This window comes from Temnothorax longispinosus, chromosome 8 (assembly GCF_030848805.1).
Source record: "Temnothorax longispinosus isolate EJ_2023e chromosome 8, Tlon_JGU_v1, whole genome shotgun sequence".
NCBI classification, from domain to species: domain Eukaryota; kingdom Metazoa; phylum Arthropoda; class Insecta; order Hymenoptera; family Formicidae; genus Temnothorax; species Temnothorax longispinosus.
Window position 1 is genome coordinate 11233020 of NC_092365.1, and position 25338 is coordinate 11258357.

The window sequence follows — 25338 nt, forward strand, 5'->3', positions numbered from 1 at the left end:
TTATACAAATTGATGAACAATGCCGTGTTTGGCAAAACCATGGAGAATGTGCGCAATCACGTTGACGTGCGACTCGTGACTCATTGGGAGGGTAGATACGGCGCGGAGGCTATGATTGCGAAACCAAATTTTCATAGCCGAAGCGTCTTTTCGGAGAATTTAGTAGCAATAGAAATGCGAAAACTCGAGGTGAAGTTCGACAAACCAATCTATGTGGGTATGTGCATCCTCGATATATCCAAGACATGTTTGTACGAATTTCATCACGAGTACATGTTACCGTTGTATCGCGACAAGTGTAAAGTCACGTACACCAATACTGACAGTCTCATTTATCACATCGAGTGCGACGATGTGTATGATATCATGAAGCGTCACATTCATAGATTTGACACTAGCGATTACGCGATTGATAATACTTACGGTATCCCACTCGCCAATAAAAAAGTTCCGGGCTTAATGAAAGACGAAAATAACGGTGCGATAATGACCGAATTCGTCGGGCTTAGAGCAAAGATGTACGCCTTGCGAGTGGACGGTAAGAAAGATACGAAAAAGGCTAAAGGTGTTAAGAGTAACGTCGTAGCCAGGTCGATAACGTTCGACGATTACACGCGGTGTTTGCGCGACGAAATTGAAATGACGCGACAGCAAACCTGCATAAGATCCAAAAAACACGAGGTATACACCGTGTCCGAAACGAAAATAGCTCTAAGTCCGTACGATGATAAGCGATACATTATACCCGGTTCTACCGAAACGCTGCCATGGGGATATTATAAAATACCATTGTAAATATATTGTAAATACCGCTGTAAATATATTGTAATTACATTTAGATATTTAGGAAAATAAATGACTCATATGTATATATATATATATATATGTATAGATATATATATATATATATATATATGTTTTTATACTGTAATAAATTTTTACAATACATTATTCTTGTGTATCCATGAATTGTGTGAATTATCAAATCCTAACCACTTTACATAAACCTCATCCCCTCTTTTGCGCAAAACTTTTTCAACGAGATACACGTCGGGATTAGCAACGCGATGTAACTCGTATTCGTAGAAGCCGCCGGCGACGGGTTTTCGCAGGAATCTTCCAACAGATACGTCACAGGATTAGTTTTCTGCACTTTGACGATTCTAAACACCTCCGTGGTCTAATTTGGCGTGTATCCTTTCTCGAAGATTGTCTTGAATTTACTCACGCGTACCGAATCGCCCACTTTAAATCGCGCGGGAGCAGCGATCTTTACGTGGTTGTACACCGTTGTTAGGAGCTTGTCGGCGATCGCGGGGGTAACATCGATGGGTCGCATGCCGATAGTTCGATGCTTTCGCGCGTTGTAATCCGATACGAGACCTGGCAGCGAGTCGATCCATTTGTAATTTCTATTGCGCGTAAACATTTTCCACATGTCGTTCTTGAGCGTGCGATTGAATCGTTCGACGACCGATGCCTTCATTACGGAATATGTCGAATAGTGATTGATATTATGTTTCTTCAAGAGTTTCTGCACGTTTGCGTTGTAAAATTCTTTTCCCTTGTCAGTCTGCAGATTTTTCGGGCATCTTCCGCCGTCTCGAATTATTTTCGCGATTGCCGCAGTAACCTCGGGTCCGCTCTTGGCCTTGAGCGGTACGGCCCATGCGTGTTTGCTCAGCACGTCGATAACGGTGAGTATGTAGTGATAGCCTCTGTTAAATCGCGTGTATGGACGCATCTCGACCACATCCGCCTGCCACAGGTCATCGTATCCGCGCACTATGACGCGTCTTCGAGAAAAATTTCTTCTCGCAGGAGCGTGTAATTCTTCCACAAGCCTCCGTTTCTTAGCTGATTGCTTCTTACCAGCCATGACGATGACGCGCAACTGACGCAGATATCAGTGTACGTTCTTATCTATTCGCGATGATTCGCAATTACATCTTGAATCATCTTTTGAAGTTCGTTTAGGGTAATTTTGCACGTTATTCTGGAATGCGGCCATCTTTTTCTCCATTTCATCCTGTCGATCTTTCAAAATTTGCACGCTCTGCTGCACGTAACGTTTATTGGCTGCATCGCCATCATCTACAGGCGGCGCTATCCGTCGAATCTTGCGCGATTTCGCGTCAAAGTCGGTGGCGATCATGCAAAGAGCGTTATCGCGCACGTAATTTCTGATTAATCCTCTCCATTTATAGTACGGTTCCGCACCGCCTCTTCCGAACGATATACCAAACTTGTTGATCGGCATTTCGATGTTGATTGAATGACTCGCTGTCGCGCCACTTAATTTATAATAAGTCCAGCCTCGCGAAGTTCCTCGATAATCGACAGGATTTCGTTATCGTGACCGGTGTGACCCGCTAGGCGCGAAGCTTCGAGCAATCTGAGACGATCTACAAGCTCGTTGGGATCGTCCCAATGAACATAATCGATCTTGTTGTCGTTTAATGTCATGGCATGCGGTATACCTTTTCCAGCTTTTTTACCCGAAATCGACGATGCAATTATATGGTCGATCTTGTTGCCTGTCATGGCACGCGGTATACCTTTTCCAGCTTTTTTACCCGAAATCAACGGCCCGATTATATGTGTGTACTTGTATCCCCCGTTGCCCTTTATTTGAGCGTGAGCATCATAATTGCGTTTATGAGCACTCGTCATCAACAGAATGCTCTTGTATGTTTGCATATCGTCCTCTGTGTAGATATCATGATCGGGATATTTCTTAAAGATTAATTCGAAAAGACCGCGTGTGCCATTGTATCGTATGCCGTCGATAATTATCTTGTCCGCGTAGTTCACGTCAAAACGTTTATTACCGAGCATCATTCCATCGTTGGTGAATTTAACACCGTACGCGATGTCCATACCGCTTTCTTGATCGCCGCTCAGAACTGCCCCGACATACTTTTGGCTCAATGGACCCAATTGATCTCGCAACGTTTCTTGACCCTCAGATGTTTGCAACTGCTTTCGAACGGACGTCACGAGTGGGTCATTCGTGGTTTCGAAAACATCTTCGTTTGCGAGCACTGTGGGTTGTACGGAAGGTGCAGAGGTTATCGGTGGTTCATTCAATGGACCTTTCGATCGTTTCGGTTTACGCGGTTTTAAAATTTTGGTTATTTCGCTCAAATTAGATGGCACATTTATCGATCGTTTCAACGTAACCGGAGTTTAAGCCATTACAGAGTCGTTAAACGAGTCGTTGTCGTTCGAGCTTCGGCTTTTTGTCTTCCCACGCCGTTTCATTCTCAATCTTTGACACGTCAGATTCTTTGCCAGCAACGGTGTTTTCAGCAATCTGCTTTAGAGGTTCGATGATGGGCTTAAAGTGTCTCTCCAACGCGATATCTTCCTCCACTTTACCAGTTTTCAAGGCGTGATACTTTTTGCGAATCGAATTGCTCGTTTTCGCAATTTTATTTGCTATCCTCTCGCGCTCTCTAATCTCCTCGCTGCTGTCCATGTTGCGCTAACGTTGTTCAATCAACGCGTCAACAACAACTAACCACGTTTCGGTATCGCAAAGCCGTTAAATCCTTTTCTGTATCGACCATTCGAAATCGCGCTGTCCTTGTCTATCACCACGAATCCGTACTTTTGTTGCCAACACGTATGACACAATTTACTGAAATCATCGTATAACATATCTGTGTTTACGTGATCGTTGTACATGTGTTTCAGATTGGTACCATCCTGTTTAAACATAATCAATAAATTCACGTTGTCGCGTATAAGATGCTTCGGTATCTTCGCATACGTCTGACAAAGATAGAAAGAGTCAACGTCCGCGTGCCGGCCCATTGCAAAGTATTCTCTTATCGTATTCTGCTTGTCGCACGCCACGTCATCAAAGATAAAAATAGAATTCGGGAGCGCCTCGCTCGGCGGAATGACGTCACTGTTATTCGAGAACGTAAAGTAACCAATCTCTTCTATCGGTGTTAGTATATTCTCCAAATATCGATATTTCGGTTGTTGCAACGATTTCGAGTACACATACACGTTCTCGAAACGTACACCGTGCGGACTTTCCAGCAAGCTTATCAAGACGTTTGTCTTGCCGCAATTCGACGGACCGCAGATGATACCGCGTATAGAAATCGGTAGCATGCCTCCATGTTTGCGTACCTCTTTCGTTAACGGCATCCTGTCGTCAAAATTTGTCACTTTGATCGTTCGCGATTGTCGTACGAACCGCATTTTAACTCCCCTCCACAACGAATGACTAACAATATCGAGAAAGCTGGCCTATTTATAGAGACGCGTAGAGCTGAGATGCTCAGTCTTTAAAATGTTTTTGCTCGTGTCGGATAACAGCGATATTTACGATTTAACCGCCGAGCAGTTAAAGTATATACCAAAGGTCATTCTATTGCGACAGTTTTATAATCACATAGATTATTTGTGGGATAAGCTTCCCGAACATATCAAGGCAGATTCGGAGGTTCAGCAATATCGGCGCTGTTTAATACATTATAATTTGCCGTGTCAGCAAACGCACATCGACGGTCCGCCGCCGTTGATAAAAAACTGCGGCAAATGCCGCCGAAGATAGGTCGAGGTCTGCTGAATCGCGCGATAAACGCGCTTCCGATCGAATTACATATCCCCGGCTATCAATTTTGCGGACCGGGAACTCGCTTAGAAACACGATTGGCAAGAGGTGATCGGGGTATTAATCCATTGGACGCGGCGTGTCGCGAGCACGATATAGCCTACTCGCGTAGCAACGATCTCGCAAAACGACACGTGGCAGACAATATACTCGCCGCGGAAGCGCGAAAACGTGTCACCGCGAACGATTCGACTCTCGGAGAGAGAACTGCGGCTACAGCCGTCTGGGCGGCCATGAAGGCTAAAACGAAACTCGGTATGGGTTTGAAAACGAAGAAAAAGAAGAAGACCAAGCAAATACTTCCGGTAGCGAAACGCGGCGGTATCCTACCGATCCTACCGTTATTAGGGGTTCTCGGCTCGTTGGTCGGCGGAGCGGCGGGAGTCGCAAAGGCCGTGAATGATAACAAAGCCGCGCGACGTCAGCTGAAGAGATGCAACGTCACAATCGCGCCATGGAAGGTCACGGACTTTATCTCGCTCCGTACAAACGCGGACGGGGAGTCTCGAGAAAAAAAAAACGTCGAAAGGACGCTAAAAATCCCCAAGGGTGTAACTACCAATGTACAACTGCAACAATTGGCAAAACGTATGCACATTCCATATTTTAGAGGTATTTTCATGCGCGACTCGTTACCGATCGGCGGTATACGTCGAAACGAGAGCGGTATCGTGAATTTGTATAATACTGAGGAACTGGGTACTCACTGGGTGGCGTATGCGAAGAGGGGAGATCGTGCCATATATTTCGACAGTTTTGGCAATCTTCGACCACCGAGAGAATTGGCGCAGTATCTAGAGAACAATGTAATAAAGTACAATCGCACACCATATCAGCGATACGATCAGAGCAATTGCGGACAACTGTGTCTGCGTTTTCTACAGTCGGTTGACAATCAATTTAAAGACCGGCGTTACGCTGTTTAATCTCAGTATTCATTCAAACATGTCACTGACATTTACGCTCACCGGCAAGAGCAGCATCCTCGCGGTAAGTTACTTTTCCGCCGTGGATTTGAGCGATGGCTATTACGAGCTCGGTCTAACAGATTTTGAAACCTATCACACGATACCGAATGTAAATTCGTCGGACAATAAATTCTACTATGACGACGACGACAAGGAGATTACCATTCCCGAAGGATCGTACGAACTGCGTGATATAGACATATATCTGAAACGCGCTCTTTTATGGGACCAATCCAATAATGTCTCGACAAACGAAGATGAATCGCACCCATTGATTATTATTCATGCTAATAACAATACGATGAAGAGCGAGATCAAGTGCGCTTATCGGATAAATTTCACAAAACCGAACAACATTGGATCGCTGCTGAGATTTTCAGCGAATCGCGTGCTGGAGTCGCGACAATGGCACGAATCGGATGTTCCGCTAAATATCATCAACGTAAACATCATTCGCATAGAGTATAACGTGACCGCGGGTGCGTACAGCAACGACAAGTACGTGCACACGATACACGAGTTTTCACCGAGCATGCCACCAGGATATAAGATATCGGAAACGCCGGCACAGATCATTTACCTTCCGATCATCGTACGGAGCATTTCGGACTTGACGCTTCGCGTCGTGGATTAAACACGGGCGATTGATTGATTTTCGCGGAGAAGAGATCACCGTTAGACTGCATGTACGAAGACGACAGCGATAACGTGAGATGCTCGTACTGAACGAAGCTGAGCAGGTGCAATAGACGAGAAACAAAAAGACAATCCAATCGCCAAAGAAGAAACTCACTGCGTCGAACATTGAATTTTTGAAATCATTGGGTTTCGTCGTACGAAATGGCTAATATCTTAAACATTGGAGGTGAACCGATCTTTGACGACAGCGTCGTCAAGATTGAGACACACGTACAATCCGTACGCTAACACAACGTTTGGACATAACGATGAGATAAGAATACCCCTACAACAGCAGGATTTATACACGTTGCCGTGCGAGAGCTTTCTCTATGTTGAAGGACGATTGGTAATAAAGAGAAGAAATGACGAGTCTGTGACAACGCTTGCGAATAATTGCGTGGCGTTCATGTTTGATGAAATTCGATACGAGCTCAACGGTGTGGAGATTGATCGCAACAGAAATGTTGGCATAACCAGTACCATCAAGAACTACGTATCGCTATCGTATAATGATTCTCAACTCATGCGGAATGCTGGCTGGGACGTTACATCGAGCATACCGGAAGGATACTTCAACTTTTGCGTACCGCTCAAGTTGTTGCTGGGCTTTTGCGAGGATTACAAACGCGTGGTTGTTAACGCTCGTCACGAATTAATTTTGATACGAGCGCGTAGCGATAACAATTGCATTGTAGGAAATCCTGCGACGGAGCCGGAAATCGAATTGTTTAAAATACAGTGGCGAATGCCTCACGTTACGTTAAACGAGGTCAATAAGCTATCTATGCTACGGGCCTTGGAAAGTGGGCGATATCTTAGTGTCAGTTTCCGTTCGTGGGATCTGTATGAGTATCCCATGTTGCAGAGCACGACCAAGCATTCGTGGGCCGTCAAAACGGCGACTCAGCTGGAGAAGCCGCGGTACGTTATCTTTGCGCTGCAGACCGGCCGCAAGAATATCATGTCTCAAAATGTTAGCGTATCCGATGACTGTAATTTGACCAACGTGAAACTTTATCTAAACTCCGAATTTTATCCATATGATGACATGAATTTGGATTTTGGTAAAAATTGATACGCCGTTCTTTTCGATATGTATGCGCGTTTTCGTAAAACTTATTACGGATACGATTCCTTCGATACGCTTTGCAGCTTGTATACATTCCTGGTGGAAGGACCTTTTGTTGTCATCGATTGCTCGCGACAAAACGAATCTGTCAAGAGCGCCACCGTGGATGTGCGAATAGAATTTGATTGTAAAGAAAATGTACCTGCAAATACTACCGCCTATTGTCTCATCTTGCATGATCGCGTAATCGAATACTGTCCGTTGTCTAATGTAGTGCGCAAACTCATGTAAATTGCAATATCAGCAGATATTGCAATATAAGCAGATATTACAATATAAGAGACACTGATGTACCGCGATAAGATACAGATTGCTCCGTCGTTTCGTCATGATCGTACCGACGTTTGTCAATCTGCAAGGATTCACCGTCGGGATGAAATTTGTCGTAAAGGAGGTGGCGGTTCTGAGAAACGGGACCGTTTTGGCGCATTACATTTTTACATGTCCCATGCCATGGAGTCTTCTCACGAAATCCGACAGATCATGCGCTTCCTGGTTGATTGCGAATCACCATGGACTACGATGGGAGGACGGAAACGTGCCCTACAGCATGGCGAAACATCTAATTACATCGGCCGTACTTGGAGAGGGCGACGAGACGTCGACTCTTGTGTACGTCAAGGGATGCCAGAAACGAGAATGGCTGGTGGATCTGCTTGAGAATAAAGCGAGAAAACATCTAAAAATTGAGACTTTAGATTCAAATTATGAAGATATCGAATCTTTAAATAATCTAGACGTTACTAATACTGTAAGATGCGAAAAACATGTTAAGAATTGCGCATTACAAAATGTATTAAAAATATTTAACTGGTGGTCGCGACACCTAAAAAAATTATGATTTTTTGAAATAAACTATATATGTATATATAAATGTTTTATTTCCTTTTCCTACATACTTTGTAGTATAATATAGATGTTTTAGCTGTTCAAGAGCTGTTTTTAGCTGTTTTTTAGTTGTTTTTAATTGTTTGATGGCTTTTTTTAGCTGTTTCATAGCGGTTCAATAGCGATTCAATAGCAGTTATACAGATCGCAGTTATACTGATAGCTGTTTTAGTTGTTTGATAGTTGTTCAAGAGCTGTTGGATAGCTGTTTTTAGCTGTTTCATAGCTGTTTGATAGCTGTTTTTAGCTGTTTCATAGCGATTTAATAGCTGTTTGATAGCTGTTTTTAGCTGTTTTTAGCTGTTTCATAGCAGTTCAATAGCTGTTTGATAGCTGTTTTTAGCTGTTTTTAGTTGTTGAAAAGAAGTTTGATGGCGGTTCAATAGCAGTTATACAGATCGCAGTTATACAGATAGCTGTTTTAGTTGTTTGATAGCAGTTCAATAACTGTTTGATAACTGTTTGATAGCTGTTTTTAGCTGTTTTTAGCTGTTTCATAGCGGTTCAATAGCTGTTTGATAGCTGTTCAATAGCAGTTATACAGATTAAACCACTGAAAGTTAATGATGCGATATCGTTTTCATGAACATACGTGTCGCGGTAAATGCGCGTGCCGCACTCGTCGCGCAAACAGGGGCCGGGAGCGAGAGGGACCGCGCGCGAGAGAAAGAGACCGCGCGAACGAGAAGACTCGCGCAAACGGGGGGGACGGGAGCGCGAGACACCGCGCGAACGAGAAGACGCGCGCGACCAGGGGACGGGGGGGGAAAACATTTACCAGGGGGAGATAACCCGAGCGTGCCGTGTGACGTCACGCGGACTCCGCGGCGCGGCGAAACGCGAACGCGGGTCCCCTTGCCCCGCGGCGCCCGAAAACGCGAACGCTCCGCGGCGCGGCGAAAACGCGGACTCCCTCGCCCCGCGGCGCGGCGGAAACGCGGTCGCCCTGCGGCGCCGGAAAACGCGGACCCCCTCACCCCGCGGCGCCGGAAAACGCGGACCCCCTCGCCCCGCGCCGCCGGAAAACGCGGTTCCCCCCTTCCTCCTCCCCCGCGGCGCCCAAAAAACGCGGTTCCCCCTCCCCCTCCCCCGCGGCGCCCCACTGCGGTTCCCCCCCCGCCCGCGGTCCTCCCCCACCCCTTACCCCCCTTCGCCCGCGGTCCTCCCCCGCCCCTCACCCCCCCTCAGATCCCAACAGATGGCTGGGAATGCCCGTAGCTTACCTACTAAATAGCTCGGTTGTAAGTCTGAACAAAATTTTTATGTGCATAGAAGTGTACGTTACATTATTTATCTTTGTATTTATATACCTTTTTGTTGCAGTTTATGAGAGAGAATAATACACAACACTCTCTTAAGAAGAGCAATATACAAAATATACAAAAACCAGAAAAGCAAGACGTACAGAACACATCCGCAGTACAAATATTAAAACAAAAAATAAGTACTCCACTTCAAGTAAAAACCAATGTTTCAAATGATCAATATAAATCTAGAAAATTTAATAGACAAGACAATAAACCATATAAGAAAAAAAAAAAAACTATTACTTCAAGAATGTCACAATTTGACATGTTAACAGATTCAAAGATCAAGCTTGCAGAATGTATGACAGACGATTTTAAAGCAAAAAGTGAAATAGAGATGCAAATTTTAAGTACACGATTGAAGAAAGAACAATTAGAAGTACAGATATTAGAAAAAGAGTTGTTATTACAGGAGTATAGATTACAAAGAGAGGTGCAACAAAACAAGTCATTTAACGTTTTATAGAAACAAATTTTATTTTTAATTTGTTGTACTAAACAGTGAGATAGTATTGAAAGACTGATCAGAAAGCCTGATGATATATAAAGAAGTTATAAAATATATTAAAAATGAAAATAAGTTAATTTAATTTATGTTTTGTTCTTACTTCTAAATAATACAATATATTAATTTTATTTTTGTTCGATCAGTCTAATACAAAGCTACGTTACATATACTATATAAGAACTGTTTCTTTTTTTACAAAAAGTTTAATTTATGTTTTGTTCTTACTGCAAAATAATATATTGATTTTATTTTTGTTTGATTAGTCTAATACACAGTTACGTTATATATAAGAACTGTTTCTTTTTTTACAAGAAGTTTAATTTATGTTTTGTTCTTACTGCAAAATAAGATATTAGTTTTATTATTTTTTTTCAGTGTAATTCAAAGTATTTTTAAAATGATACATAAGTGCGTAGAGAGAAAGACAGAGAGGAGGAAGATATTTTCTTGATAATATACTTTTTATTATGTATAAGTGAAAAACGTATATAATATATGTGCAATGTAACTTCAAACTGTATCTTATTCAAATAAAAAAAATGTTACAAACATCAATATTGTTTAAATTTGGAATTTTTATACTCCACACACATGCAAAAGGATAGAAAGTTTCTTTGATTTTTTAGATGTCTTTCATTCATGTGTGTTAATTGTGAAACGTTTCAGGGTAGATGTATGGTTTTCTCACTTTATTATACTCTAATGCTGGAAAAAATATATTTTTTTATAATAATAGAGGTATTTTATAGAATTATTACAATTTATATAGGGTAATTTATAAAGTTAAAACTTTTGTGAATTATATAATTTATGCACACACGTACATACATCAGCGTGCGAACACACACATACACATACAATCTCCTGGAAATACAAAATTTTAATACAATATATGAAAATATTTGTAAACAAATATACTTAGCAAAATAAGTATGAATCAGTTCTGTTCTTACTGTTACACCAGCAACTTCGTTATTATTGATTCTTTGGTTAATGTTGCATTCGGCTAGCATATGATCCCATGGTGCAGGTAAATCTAAATTTGGATCGTCATCTGGTTGTGGGTCATTATTTTGTCTAGCAATATTGTGAAGCACTGCTGTTGCAATAATAATAGGCATAACTCTTTGTAAGTGATATCGCATTCCTAATGCTAGAATTGGAAATCTTCTTTTCCAAACACCAAATAGACGTTCTATTATATTGCGGATACGAATATCTGATTCATTATAGAGTCGTTCTGCAGCAGTTTGTGGTGTTATCAGTGGAGTTAGAAGATACCGCTTCAAAGGATATGCGGAATCTCCTAACAAAAAACCGTTACCATATGCGGCATTCTCAAAATTTGCTCTCAAGCGACTATTATTAAAAATTGTGCTATCGTGCACAGAACCTTGCCAACGAGCAACTATATTTGTTATTTGTAAATTGCTGTTACATGTTGCTTGCGTATTTATGGAAAAGTAACCTTTTCTATTACGAAATAACTCAGCATCTTCTCCACCTACAATAATCAAAATAAAAGAACATGTAGTAATAATTATATAGTAGGCAAATCAATTTAAATAATATAATAGTATCTTATATAGCAATAATTTACCAAATGATTGGACACGGATATGTGTGCAATCTATACATCCTATCACTTTGGGAAACGCGCAATTTTATAGAATTGTTGTTGTTCTTTTCTTATTTCTTCTTCCGTATTTGGAAAATGAATATAAAGAGGTCGTAATCTAGCAATGGCTCTGTGTACGATATAATGTGCTAAAGTTGTGCTCACACCTGAGAAATCTCCAGCAGATATGAGAAATGATCCAGTGGCATATACACGAAGCGTCAATAACAATTGTATCATGGGAGATATCGCTTTATTTCTAAAAAGAAATTATTGTATTACCTTTACGTTTACTAAAATTTATATTTGCAATTATAAAATATGTTGGAGTAAGCGCTTCACTAACAGTTCGAATCGTTTCTATCCGGAAGCGTCAGGCGGCGCTTTCTATTCAATGGCGCTGTCCGCTCTATCTACACTTGCGCGCTACACACATCTACAGAACTTCACTTCCTGTATTCTGTTCTCGTCGCTTGTCAGAAAAATATATAACCTGCATTATATTGGCTAAGACTGGTTCGCCTGTATTTTACCTCCTCTCACATTACAATTCCTACAGGTTATGGGCCCAGTATACTGACGAAACTGTGGCTTCAAAGAAAAAGAGGAGCTTTGCGCTGAACTGTGTATTGGTATTATTGTCTTTCTGCAAGGTAAGCGGCAAGCCGACCGTTTGTAAAAGATGGCACAAGATAATTTAAAATTCAGTATTCCATTGCTGAACGGAGGAAATTACGTTTTCTGGAAAACCAAAGTACGAGCAATACTAATACGCGACGATTTATGGGATGTTGTAAGCGAACCTAAGCCCGTCCAGGTTAATGATGCGTGAATAAAGCGTAATAACAAGGCCATGGCATGCATAACTCTGAGTGTAGAGGATAATCAATTGATACATTTTGCTCATTTTGATAATGCATACGATGTATGGCAGGCGCTGTCGAGAAAGTACGAGCGTTCAACATTTGGCAGCAGGTTCTACGAAGAAAACTATATGGCATTCATTATCGTGGCGGACCTATGAGCAATCACATCGACTCAATTATGGAGGTGGTTGGTTTGTTACGAGGATCCGGAAAACCACTTGAGGATGAAGAAATTGTCGCAGTACTATTAGTAAGTCTCCCAGATTCATACGCAGGTCTTGTTACGGCACTTGAGGGAAGAGACGAGGCGGACTTGACAGTGGAATACGTAACCGGAAAGATGCTGGACGAATACTAGAGACGTATCGAAAGCGGTGAGTCAAATGAAACCAGTTCGGAAGTGGCACTTTAGTCGGCAGTTGTGGCTTTTAAGAAAGGTAGTAATAGCCAACGCATTAATTCTAACAAGGGCGAAAAAGGAAAACGAAATGACAAGAGAAATAATAAAGAGACGCGAACATGTTTTTTTTGTAGCAAACCAGGTCATGTCAAAGCCGATTGTTTCTCCTTTAAGAAATCACAGCAGCAGAAAAATACAAACACAGAACCAGGTAAATCTTCGGCGGCAAAGGCTGATGTTCAAAGCGATCATGTTACTTTCAAAGTGTGCGAAGAAGCCCGAATAGCTAAGACTGGGACGTGGTACATCGATTCCGGCGCAACGAATCATATGACGAACGAAAAAGGTTTTTTCTCAGTATTGCAAGAAACTGCTACAAAAATATATCTCGCTGATGGTTCTTTTGTTAAGGCAACTGGAATCGGAGATGGTCGTTTAGCCTGCAAGATTTTAAACAATCACATTCAAATGATAGAACTAAAGAATGTGCTCTACGTTCCCGAGCTTGATGGCGGATTACTTTCTGTACGAAGAATAACGGAACAAGGTCATCGAGTGGTATTCAAGAGAGATATCTGCACCTTCTATCAAGGACGACAAGTCATCGCTCTCGCAGACAACGATGGAAATATGTTTAGACTGAGAACAACTGAAGTAGAAGCTTCGACTCGGGTTGCAAACGTGGCAACATGCATACATCAATGGCATCGTCGTTTAGGTCACAGGGATCCGGCTGCGATAAAACTTTTAATAGATAAAGGATGGGCAACAGGAATAAACGTAGCTGAGTGTTCTGATGAGATAGTATGTGAACACTGCATTAAAGGAAAGTTGGCTCAAACGAAATTCCCGGAAAGCAAAAGCAGAGAGAAAGAACCAATAAGACTAGTTCACTCAGATTTATGTGGACCGATGCAGACAGCTACACCGAACGGTAACAGATATTTTTTAACTCTTATTGATGACTATTCTCGTTTTACAGTGGTGCGTTTGCTGAAATCAAAGGATGAGGTTCCTGGTATCATAAAGGAATATATGGCAGCAATGTACACAAGATTTGGTAGAAAGCCAATTGCCCTACGTACGGATAACGGTAGAGAATACGTATCATCTGAGCTAATTCTTACGGAAAGAAGGAATACAGCATCAACTTACGGTAGTTTATACCCCACAGCAGAACGGCGTGGCAGAACGCAGAAACAGGTCTTTGACGGAAGCTGCGAAGTGTATGCTTTTGGACGCCAATCTGGACAATCGTTTTTGGGGAGAAGCAGTTTTAACCGCAACCTGCAGAACCGGATGACAAGTCGCAGTATCAATAAAACCCCTGTTAAATTATATTATTCACTGGAGAAAAACCAGATATTAGTCATATTAGAATATTTGGATCAAAAGTATATTCGCTCATTCCTAAACAAAAACGCAGAAAATGGGATGATAAAGCTGAGAAAGGCGTGCTTGTCGGTTACGATGGAAACACTAAGGGCTATCAAATTTTGGATCCAAGTACAAATCGAATATGGATCAGTCGTTCTGTAAGAATAATAGAACACGACGTAAATCAAACTAGCTTGCATCAAATTTCACGAGATGAAGGAGCAGAAGAAACTAATGGAATAAAAGGAATCGAGTATGAGATGCCAGAGACAAGTTATGAAGAAGAAGTTTCAAGACCAGAAGAGGAAATTGAGGGCAACACGTCTGACGAAGAATATGAGATGCCGCTATCAACACCGGAAACACCAAAAAGACGGGTATCACAACGGACGAATAAAGGTGTACCTCCGCAAAAACTGGTCTATAAGGTACAAACAAATCCGGTCAAAGAACCGCAATCATGGACGGAGATGTTACAACTACCATTACGAGAACGACAGCCGTGGATTACTGCAGCTGAGGAAGAAATGAAGTCTCTAAACGAGCATCAAGTATGGGAGCTGACTGATCTTCCACCAGGGAAGAAGACAATCACCTGCAAATGGGTTTTCAAGGCTAAACTAAATAGCGAAGGTCAAGTTCACACTTACAAGGCTCGCCTGGTAGCTAGAGGTTTCTGTCAGTCTCACGGAACAGACTACGATGAGACATTCGCGCCCGTGGTCAAGCATGAAACGATTCGTATTTTACTTCTTGTAGCAGCTCACAAGAAAATGCACGTACGTCATTTGGATGTGAAGAGTGCATATTTAAACGGACTACTAGAAGAAGAGATCTATTTGGAACAACCACCAGGTTTCCAAAAGCGTGGACACGAATCCAAAGTTTTGAGACTACTAAAGAGTCTCTACGGGCTCAAGCAGTCAGGGCGTGCATGGAATGAGAGGGCTACCGAGGCACTCACTGAGATGGGTTTTGAACAGAAAAATGCTGACAAGTGCCTATATACTAGACAGGAGAAGGATGGGAGCACAACCTACATTCTGCTCTACGTTGATGATCTTTTGGTGGCGGGGACATCTACAAAGGTGACTCAGGAAGTAAGCAGAGAACTTCAGGGACATTTCAACATCAGGGATTTAGGAGATGTCAGCCATTATCTCGGCGTTCAGATAGAACGCGAAACAGATGGATCGTTCTTACTCAGCCAGAAGGGGAAGATCTCCAAAATGTTGGTAGAATATGGATTACTGGAACCAAAACCAATGGCTACACCAATGGAAACAAGTTTCTTGAGCTCAGGAGCAGACAATAGTACAAGACTACCACATAATTCTCAGTACAGAAAAGCCATCGGTTCATTATTATACATCGCTACAGTATCCAGATATTGCTTTGGCAGTAGGTATCTTAACCCGCTGCGTAGAGAATCCTACAGAAAAAGACTGGAAAGCAGTCAAGAGAATAATGCGTTACCTCGCATCTACAATAAACAAGAAATTAAGATTGTCTTCCTTCGGAGAAACGGAGCTGGAATGTTTCGTGGACGCAGATTGGGCTGGAGACACAACTGACAGGAAGTCGACTAGTGGATATATATTTCGACTGGGAAATGGAACCGTAGCTTGGTCAAGCCGTAAACAGACAACAGTAGCTATGTCATCGACAGAAGCTGAATATATTGCAGCTTCATATGCAAGTAAAAAATTGCTATGGCTTACACAACTACTGAAAGACATGAATATTCCTATAAAGGGGCCGACCATCATCAATGAAGATAACCAGGGATGTATACATCTAATTGAATCAGACCGGTGTGAAGCACGCACCAAACATATCCATGTACGGTATCATCAAATTCGAAATTTACGGGAGAAGAAAATAATAGCTGTACAACACTGTCCGTCTCATGTGATGCTGGCCGACCTATTGATGAAACCATTACCTAAGGAACGCTTCATGGAATTGACGGACCATTTAGGAGTCCAATGATTTTTTTTTCTTCGAACTGATCGAAGCGAGAAGGGGTGTTGGAGTAAGCGCTTCACTAACAGTTCGAATCTGTCCACACTTGCGCGCTACACACATCTACAAAACTTCACTTCCTGTATTCTGTTCTCGTCCCTTGTCAGAAAAATATATAACCTGCATTATATTGGCTAAGACTGGTTCGCCTGTATTTTACCTCCTCTCACATTACAATTCCTACAAAATAGTTTCTACTTACTTATTTGTTGCAAATTCTAATTCTTCCCTTATGTGTTGTAACACTGATAACACAGATCTTTTACTTATTCGAAATCGCATTATGAATTCGATGTCATCAAGCTCTTCCAAATAATTAATACGATATTTAAATCTTTTCCTTCTTCTGATCGGTCTCACATTCACAATATCTTCATCATCAGAAGACAATAAGTTTAATAAATGCTGGGGCATCATATTTCCTACGTATAACTTCTATATTATAAATTATGAAAATTTCTGTATCATGAAAAATGTTTACATCAATTTTATTATTATTATTACTTTTTTATTTACTTTATGTTTACTTTAATTAATATATTTACTTTATTTAATATATATATAACCTCATTAATAACCTTATATATAACCTTTTCACACAATTTTTGTCTACAGAACTAGCTAGTTACATTTTTTAACCGTAGTTTAACAATGCTAAACGGTCAATATTGATCGTTTAAATTAAACTGGATTTACGTGCGTTTAAACGTGAGTTTATTATTGGTAGAAACTAATATTTTGGCAAACTTTGGTTAACCGAATGTCACTAGGGATTAACTTTTTAACTGCGTTGGTAGAAACGAGCATTATTAGAAAGAGACGAAGAGTAAGTTAATCTAAGATTAAAAGTTAACCGACACTTGTGAAACTGGGCCTAAAAGTTTACCGGAATTTTAACGGATAAAATTTATAACGGGTAAGACCTTTCTAAAGAATTACACTACATAAGTAAGTAAATAAATATAACTTTTCATGCAACTGTCGCTATAATTATTCAGAAAAAAAAACATAATTTTTTAACATACTCATAGTGACCACGGCATTTTCATCAACATTGATGACATCGACATTTTCGTCGTATGTGGTGAAACAGTGATGGTTTAATATTTGTTTCTCGCCTTGCCGATCTTATATCCGACAGCGGCTTACACTTTATTTAGAGAAGAGTATAGTACAAGTAGCGTGTAGACGAGGGGCGCGGCTGATCACCGGTTTTACAACGCGATAACTCCGAAGCGTACTTTCCGAAAAGCGCTGCTACGAACGACCGACTTCGCACTCACGGCTCGCTCATCCTCCTTTTCCCGGGCCAAGCTACTCGATCCACCCAGTCCAGGGAGAGGGTCGAGGCGAACACGTGAGTACCGCGTGCTGCCACAGGAGCGGGCACCGCGAGCGGACACGGAGCCGACACGGCTCCGGTTTGTAACATCCCGCCCGCCTCGTCCACTAGACGAAATTAACATAGTCTCCAGGGGCACCGCCCGCCATGGCGCCTGGCGGGGCCAGGTTACTAGTTTACAATCTTCACTAGACGACGGACGTCTCTTACACTATTGGCTTACAAGCTAATATTTACACAATGTACAATATATTTACACGGCGGTTTAACCGTCACGCCCTCCCGGGGGCACACTTTCGCGGTCGGCCCGAGGTTCGATCGGGAGCGGGCACAGTTTCGCGATCGGCCGCCTGAATGCGGCAGAAGCGGTTTTAATGCTGACGACGCGCACCAGCCTGTCGGAGCCGGGATGAAGGGCAGTGACTCGCGCTAGCGCCCATTTGGCGGGGGGCTGCAGCTCGTCCTTGAGGAGCACGAGCGTGCCCACCTCGAGGTTCGGCGATGTCCTCCTCCATTTTTTGAGTTGCTGTAGATGGTGCACGTATTCTCTCGACCAACGACTCCAGAAGTGGTCGCGCATACCAGAGACCAAGACCTATCGTGACGGCAGTCGGTTCACGTCAGCGCCCAGCAGGGAAGGCTCCGGTATGTTTACAAGTGGCTCGCCAACGAGCAGATGGGGTCCCGGGAGCCCGGGGTCAGCGCGGACAGATCCGACGGGTCGTTGCTCAGCGCGTACAGAGGCCGCGAGTTAAGGCAGGCCTCAACTTGGGACAGCAGTGTCGCCATCTCCTCGAAGGTGAGCTTGTGCTCCCCGAGCACGCTCCGTAGGTGGTACTTCACCGACTTGACGCCGGCTTCCCACAACCCTCCGAAGTGGGCGCCCCGGGGGGGGGGGTGAACGACCACTCTGTGCCGTGGTTGGCCAAGTCCGCGGCGCTAGCATGGTAGAAGCTGGAGGTTGCCTTAAACATTGCGCGCAGCTCCTTGGCGGCTCCGCGGAAATTGGTCCCATTGTCGTTCATCAGAAGTCGGCAGTGGCCCCGACGGGCCGTGAATCGCTTGAATGCGGCTAAAAATGAAGCAGAGGATAAGTCAGAGACGGCTTCCAAGTGTATGGCCTTGGAGGACAAGCACACAAACAGACAGATATAGCCTTTGACGGCCTTGTGGCCGCGGCCTTTCGTAGTCCGAAGGAACACGGGGCCGGCGTAGTCAACGCCGGCGGACTGGAAGGGCCGACCCGGGCGGGCGCGTTCCGCTGGCAGCTGTCCCATTTGCTGCGCCGCTGTAGCGCCTCGGAGTCGTGCGCAGGTCACGCACTTGTGGATCACGGCTCGAATGAGGGAGTTGGCCCGGAGGATCCATACCCTTCGGAGGAGTAGGTTACGGGTCAACTGGGGGCCTCCATGCAGCGACGTCATGTGAGCCTCCCGCACCAGCAGGAGGGAGAGGGGGTTGTCTTTTGCCAGTATAAGTGGGTGCTTCTCCTCAAAGGGCAGGAATGCGTGCTGCAGTCGGCTACCCAGGCGCAGCAGCCCTTCGTGGTCCAAGAATGGGCGGAGTGGCAAGAGAGGGGAACGAGCCGGGAGTGGCCTTGAGTCCCCGAGTTGCGCTATCTCGTCCGGAAAGTTGTGCCGCTGCGCAATTCTCACCCAGCGGAGTCGAGTCGCGTCCAGTTCGTCTCTGGTGACAAAGCCCTCTTTCTTGTTCCGGGGGTTACGGGTGTTGTGAAGGAATCTAAAACAGAATACCGTAACACGGAGTAAGCGTGATAAAGACAAGAAGCGCAATAGGACGGGATTGTCCTCGGTGGGTCGTCTTGCGACTTGAGTCGTCACAATCCGCTGCTCCTCCCTCCCTACATCAGTATCAGCGACCGTTGGCTCGGACCACGCATAATTGTAGTCCCTGAGCCATGTAGTGCCACGCCACCAGAGGTCTAGCGTGGCCAGCTTACTGGGCGATATGCCTCTCGTCGCGGCGTCGGCCAGGTTTTCCGCCGACAGCACATATCTCCAGTTCGGGGGGAACAGCAGATCCTGTACCTTTGCGACCCTGTTCGCCACAAAGGGTTTCCAGCGGGAAAGATGAGATCGGATCCAGGCGAGCACCACGGCGGCGTCTATCCAGGCGAACTTCTGCGCACCGCTCAGGTCGAGACCCTTGCCGGTTGCGTCGAGTAGCTCAGCGAGCAACAGGGCGCCTTGCTCCAATCGCGGTATGGTGACCGGTCGGACCGGGGCCACCTTGGTCTTAGCCACCACCAAATGGACAGAAACTTCCCCGGATGCGTCCGTGCACCGCAGATAGACAGCCGCAGCGTAGGCCCGGCTAGACGCGTCGGAAAACCCATGGAGCTCGACGGTGCCGTCAACCTCGTAGCCGACTGAGCGTGGAACGCTCAATGCATTCAAGTAGGGCAAGGTCTCCGTGAACTTTGTCCAAGAGGACTGGAGTCCCTCCGGAAGCGGTTGATCCTAGTCTAGTCTAGCCATCCACAGGTCTTGTATAAAGATTTTGCCGAATATGAGTACCGGCGCTGCCCAACCCAGTGGGTCAAAAAACCGGGCTACGTCCGACAGCACGGACCGCTTGGTAGAGCCCGATACTCTGGTGGGAGGCGCCACGCGCAGGACGAAGCGTTCGTCGGCAGGGCTCCATAGTACGCGGGTGCTCACGCCTTCTCGATCATGGAGAAGCTTCGCCGTCGATTCCCCATCCGGGCAGAGTTCCGGTGTGTTGGCTGCCCACTTACTCAGCTCAAAGCCTCCCGCCCTGAGGATCGCCACGAGTTGGCGTAGAGGCTCCAGAGCCTCTTCCAGGGTGTGTCCGCCGCCATAGAAGTCGTCCATATAGCTGTTTTGTTTAATGGCTTTCGCGCCCAGAGGATAGGCCTTACCCTCGTCGTCGGCTAGCTGAATCAGCACTCGGAGCGCAAGGTAGGGGGCCGAGGCCGTACCGTATACAACGGTCAGTAGGTAGAAGTCTTGGACCTCCGCGGCGGGGTCCGGACGCCACAGAATACGTTGAAGGTGGGTGTCTTCCGGGTGGACACGGATCTGTCGAAACATTTTTATAATGTCACAAGTGAATACGAATTTGAAAAGGCGCCAGCGGGACAAGATCAGCCACAGGTCGGATTGAAGTTTAGGACCAGGGAGTAGCAGGTCGTTGAGGGAGCCGGTTGCGGTGCTAAAGGAGGCATTGAAAACAACGCGAATTTTACCTCCTAGATCCGAGCTTTTAATGACCGCGTGATGCGGCAGGTAGTGGGCCTCGGGACGGTCAATCTCCGCATCCGGGACCGCCGCCATATGGCCTAGACTCAGGTAGTCGGCCATGAACGCCGTGTATTGGTATGGTCCCGTAGTCGAGTGTCACGTATCAGCCGACGCTCCAAGCTGAGCAGCATGCGGAGCACCTCAGCGCGGTTAGGGGTTAACTGCCTCCCGGTGTCCTCGCGTTTCGGAAGCCGGACGGTGTATCGGCCGCTCGCGTCGCGAGTATGCGTAGCCGCAAACAACACCTCGCAGTGGAGATCTTCGGGCGAGGGAGCCTTCTCGTTAGACAGCTCTTCCATCTCCCAGAACCGCTGGAGCGACCGGTCGAGGTCACTGCACGAGACCGAAGCGTGATGCACGGCGACGCCGGCGCGCTCTGGGTCAGCGGTGGGGTTCGTTGCGTGGCCCATGAGGACCCAGCCCAGCAATGTCGACTGAGCTGAAGGCGCCCCTAGGGGGCCCGGCCTGAAGCCGTCCTGGATTAGCCTCCCATAGGCATCTGCTCCTAGGATCGCGTCCACTGATGCTGGCTGGTCGTAGCGCGGATCCGCGAACGTCAGCCCGAGTATGTGGGGCCAGTCTTGCCGGATCATTGGTTGTTGTGGGAGGACCGACGTCAACTTTGGCAACAGGAGCATCTCCGGCAGATAAAGGCACATCTCAGGGGCGTGCGGCGAGCCCAACGTCACCGAGATGGCATGGGTTGAGACACCCGAGGTCGCGCCCTAGAGGCCGGAAACTGACATATGAACGCGGCTTCTCGGCAGGCGCAAGGCGCGTGCTACTCGGTCGGAGAGAAAAGAGGCTTCGGAGCCTGAGTCCAGTAACACGCGGGCGATAACCGAATCGCCGGTTTTATTTTTGAAGGTTGCCTGAGCTGTAGCCAGCAAGACCGAGCGGCCCGAAGCGGCAGCAAGCGCGGCGACGTTAGTGGCCACCGCAGCGCTGGGCGGGGCTTCTTTAGCCGACACGGCAGGGTTCAAGGCTCCCTTCTCGGCGGGCTCCGCGGTCACTGAGGAGTCTGTCAAATGCAGCAAAGTGTGATACTTTTCTTGGCAGCGAAGGCATCGCACGGCAGAAGGGCAACTTGAAACTAAGTGTTTCGTTCTGAGGCAGTTGAAGCAGGCTCCCTGCTTTTTCACGCACTCCCGGCGTTGAGGCACCGGCATCTCTTTGAATCGCGGGCAGTAGCCAAAGAGATGGTTGCCTTGGCAGAGAGAGCACCGTCTGTTTGATCCTGCGGTTTCAGGGGCCGACGCCGTTAGGGCATTCACCTTGGCCTTGCGATCCTGTTTTGCCGCAGTCGTGACAGGGGCAACGGAACCCTTGGGGTTCGTGGCGTCCAAGGCTCTGACCCGGGTCTGCAAGAAGTCTTGCAGCTGGCGAAAGGTAGGGAACTCCGAGCTGGTTCGCAGTGACGTCTCTCAGAAGAGACGCGATTGAAAATCGAGTTTCTCCACAATCACGTGGACGAACCAGTCGTCCCAGTGCGCCACGGGTCGGCCGAGCGACTCAAAGGAGCGCCTCGCCTGTAGCGCGACACTGATAATTTGCTTCAGATCCGCCGACGATGGTCTCGCCATGGCGGGGCTGGAGAGGAAGACACGCATGTGCGTAGACAGGAGAACTCTCCGGTTGTCGTAGCGCAAGATCAGCTCCGACCACGTCGTCTCGTATCCCCTGTCCGTCAGCTCCATGTTGGCGATAATGGCAGCCGCCTCGCCGGTTAAGCTGGCCTTAAGGTATGGCAGTTTTTGAACGGGGGCCAGATCTGGCACTTCGTGGACGAGAGACCTGAACAGGTCGCGGAAACTCTCCCACGTCAGTTGCTCCCCTGAGAACGTTGGCAAACTTATCTTCGGCAACTGAATTTGCTTCATAAAGACCGCCGAGGTGTCGGCTCTAGACGCCCCCTCATCCCTCAACAGGATGGTGATCTTCGTCTTGGTGGCGATATAGTTGTCCTCTGTAGCGGTGTACAAGTCCTTGGACATGTAGTCCGCGGTGGCCGCGTCGTCGAGCTCGAGGAGGACAGTGCTCGTTCAAAGCGGTGCCAGTAGTCCTCGAGCAGCGAAAGGCGAGCCTTCAGGTAGGATTGCGTGATCTTGTCCTTTCCGACTTTAATCAAGTTCTCCCAAAAGCGATCGATGTAGCCCTTGATCGCCAACTGCTTCCTGAGAGCAGGGTCCATCTTCTGGTCCGATTTCTGGACCGACGTCATCGTAGATCAACGAGAGATGTGCCCCTGTACGACACGAGAGACGAGCTGCGCGGAGCGCGTAGCACGTGGGCGCGGTGCCGCGCGGTGAGCGGGGCGACAGAGCACGTAGGCGCGGTGCCGTGCGGTGAGCGGGGCGCCGGAGCACGTAGGCGCGGTGGTGCGCGGTGAGCGGAGCAACGGAGCACGTAGGCGCGGTGCCGCGCGGTGAGCGGAGCAACGGAGCATGTTGGCGCGGTGGTGCGCGGTGAGCGGGGCAACGGAGCACGTAGTCGCGGTGGTGCGCGGTGAGCGGGGCAACGGAGTACGTAGGCGCGGTGCCGCGCGGTGAGCGGGGAGATCTCGCGTAGCCGCGATTTATCCCGCAATCCTTTCCGTACGGCCGACATTCCACTGTCTCCCCACTTCACTCCACTTCTGTCCACGAGTTGCCCGCTTTGGCACTCCGAGACGTCCACTGTCGACCGACGCCGGCTCGAGCGTTGCCACGCGGCAGCGAAAGTTCGCAAAGTTTCCTCGCGCCCGTCTCACACCACGATCAAGGATCCGGGATCCGGCTCGAAGGACCAAAATATGTTTCTCGCCTTGCCGATCTTATATCCGACAGCGGCTTACACTTTATTTAGAGAAGAGTATAGTATAAGTAGCGTGTAGACGAGGGGCGCGGCTGATCACCGGTTTTACAACGCGATAACTCCGAAGCGTACTTTCCGAAAAGCGCTGCTACGAACGACCGACTTCGCACTCACGGCTCGCTCATCCTCCTTTTCCCGGGCCAAGCTACTCGATGATCCACCCGGTCCGGGGAGAGGGCCGAGGCGAACACGTGAGTACCGCGTGCTGCCACAGGAGCGGGCACCGCGAGCGGACACGGAGCCAACACGGCTCCGGTTTGCAAGAATATTGTTCCGCATGACCCTTTTAAAATAAAGCCGCAATAGCCACACTTCGAATTGACCGGTTTAAAGTTAAGTATGATCTCACTAGATAAAGTTGGATTTTTTGTTTGGTCTCAGATGTCTTGTTTTAATATTTTTTGTCATTAAGTCAAATATGATCTAGATACAATTTATTTTTTTGTTCTTAAATGTTTCAATACAATACTAACGTTTTTTTGTATATTATAAAATGTTATTCAAATATAACACCACATTCAAAATCGGGGCATAAAGACTTCTTATATGACTTTTGATATAATGTCCAAAAGATATCGTAATGACATTTTATGTTCTGATTTAGGACGTGGTGTTGTTTGGGGGTATGTTCTTATAATATTAAGACATCTTTATATTTTATGTTAAGAGATTCGTACTTATGACTGTTAAATATGTTGTCATATATTGAAAATATATATACTAATGTATTTTGTTAAAAATACTTCACTTTATTGACAATACTTGTAATGTACCTGTTACATACTTACGAAATGTTATAATATTAATAAATATAAATTAAGTAATTTAAATCGACCGTGACTGGCAATATATAACGTCTTTTCGATATGAACATTGAAAAACTGTGAGCCAACTTGGTTTGTCGGATTCACACAGCACTTTTTTCCGGATCAATCATCGAGACATTATTAATTTTGACCATGGTTTTTGGTCAGTTGATGTAATTTCTAAATTAAATAGTTTTTAAATTTTATTGCGAAAAATATTACCCCAGCCAGGGTTTGAACCTGGAACCTCCCGTATACCGTGCGGGCGTCGTGCCAATTCGACCACTGAGGCTGTAGTAATATTCATCGCAATAACAACTATAAGATGGAGCACCGATTACTAGGTCGACGGTGTATAATAAACAGAATAATAAATTTCTTTCGCCAGTATATAGAATAACAATTAAGTAATTTAAATCGACCGTGACTGGCAATATATAACGTCTTTTCGATATGAACATTGAAAAACTGTGAGCCAACTTGGTTTGTCGGATTCACACAGCACTTTTTTCCGGATCAATCATCGAGACAGCCTCAGTGGTCGAATTGGCACGACGCCCGCACGGTATACGGGAGGTTCCAGGTTCAAACCCTGGCTGGGGTAATATTTTTCGCAATAAAATTTAAAAACTATTTAATTTAGAAATTACATC

General features: G+C 45.8%; 1 protein-coding gene and 2 pseudogenes across 1 annotated transcript in view; 1 reads left to right on the plus strand and 2 right to left on the minus strand.

Annotated features, from left to right (window-relative positions):
* LOC139818277 (uncharacterized) overlaps positions 1-25338 on the plus strand; it is a 91091-nt gene that overhangs the window by 51148 nt on the left and 14605 nt on the right. The window lies entirely within an intron of this gene.
* LOC139817383 (uncharacterized) lies at positions 2241-3481 on the minus strand (annotated as a pseudogene).
* On the minus strand, positions 10814-16817 carry LOC139817752 (putative nuclease HARBI1; annotated as a pseudogene).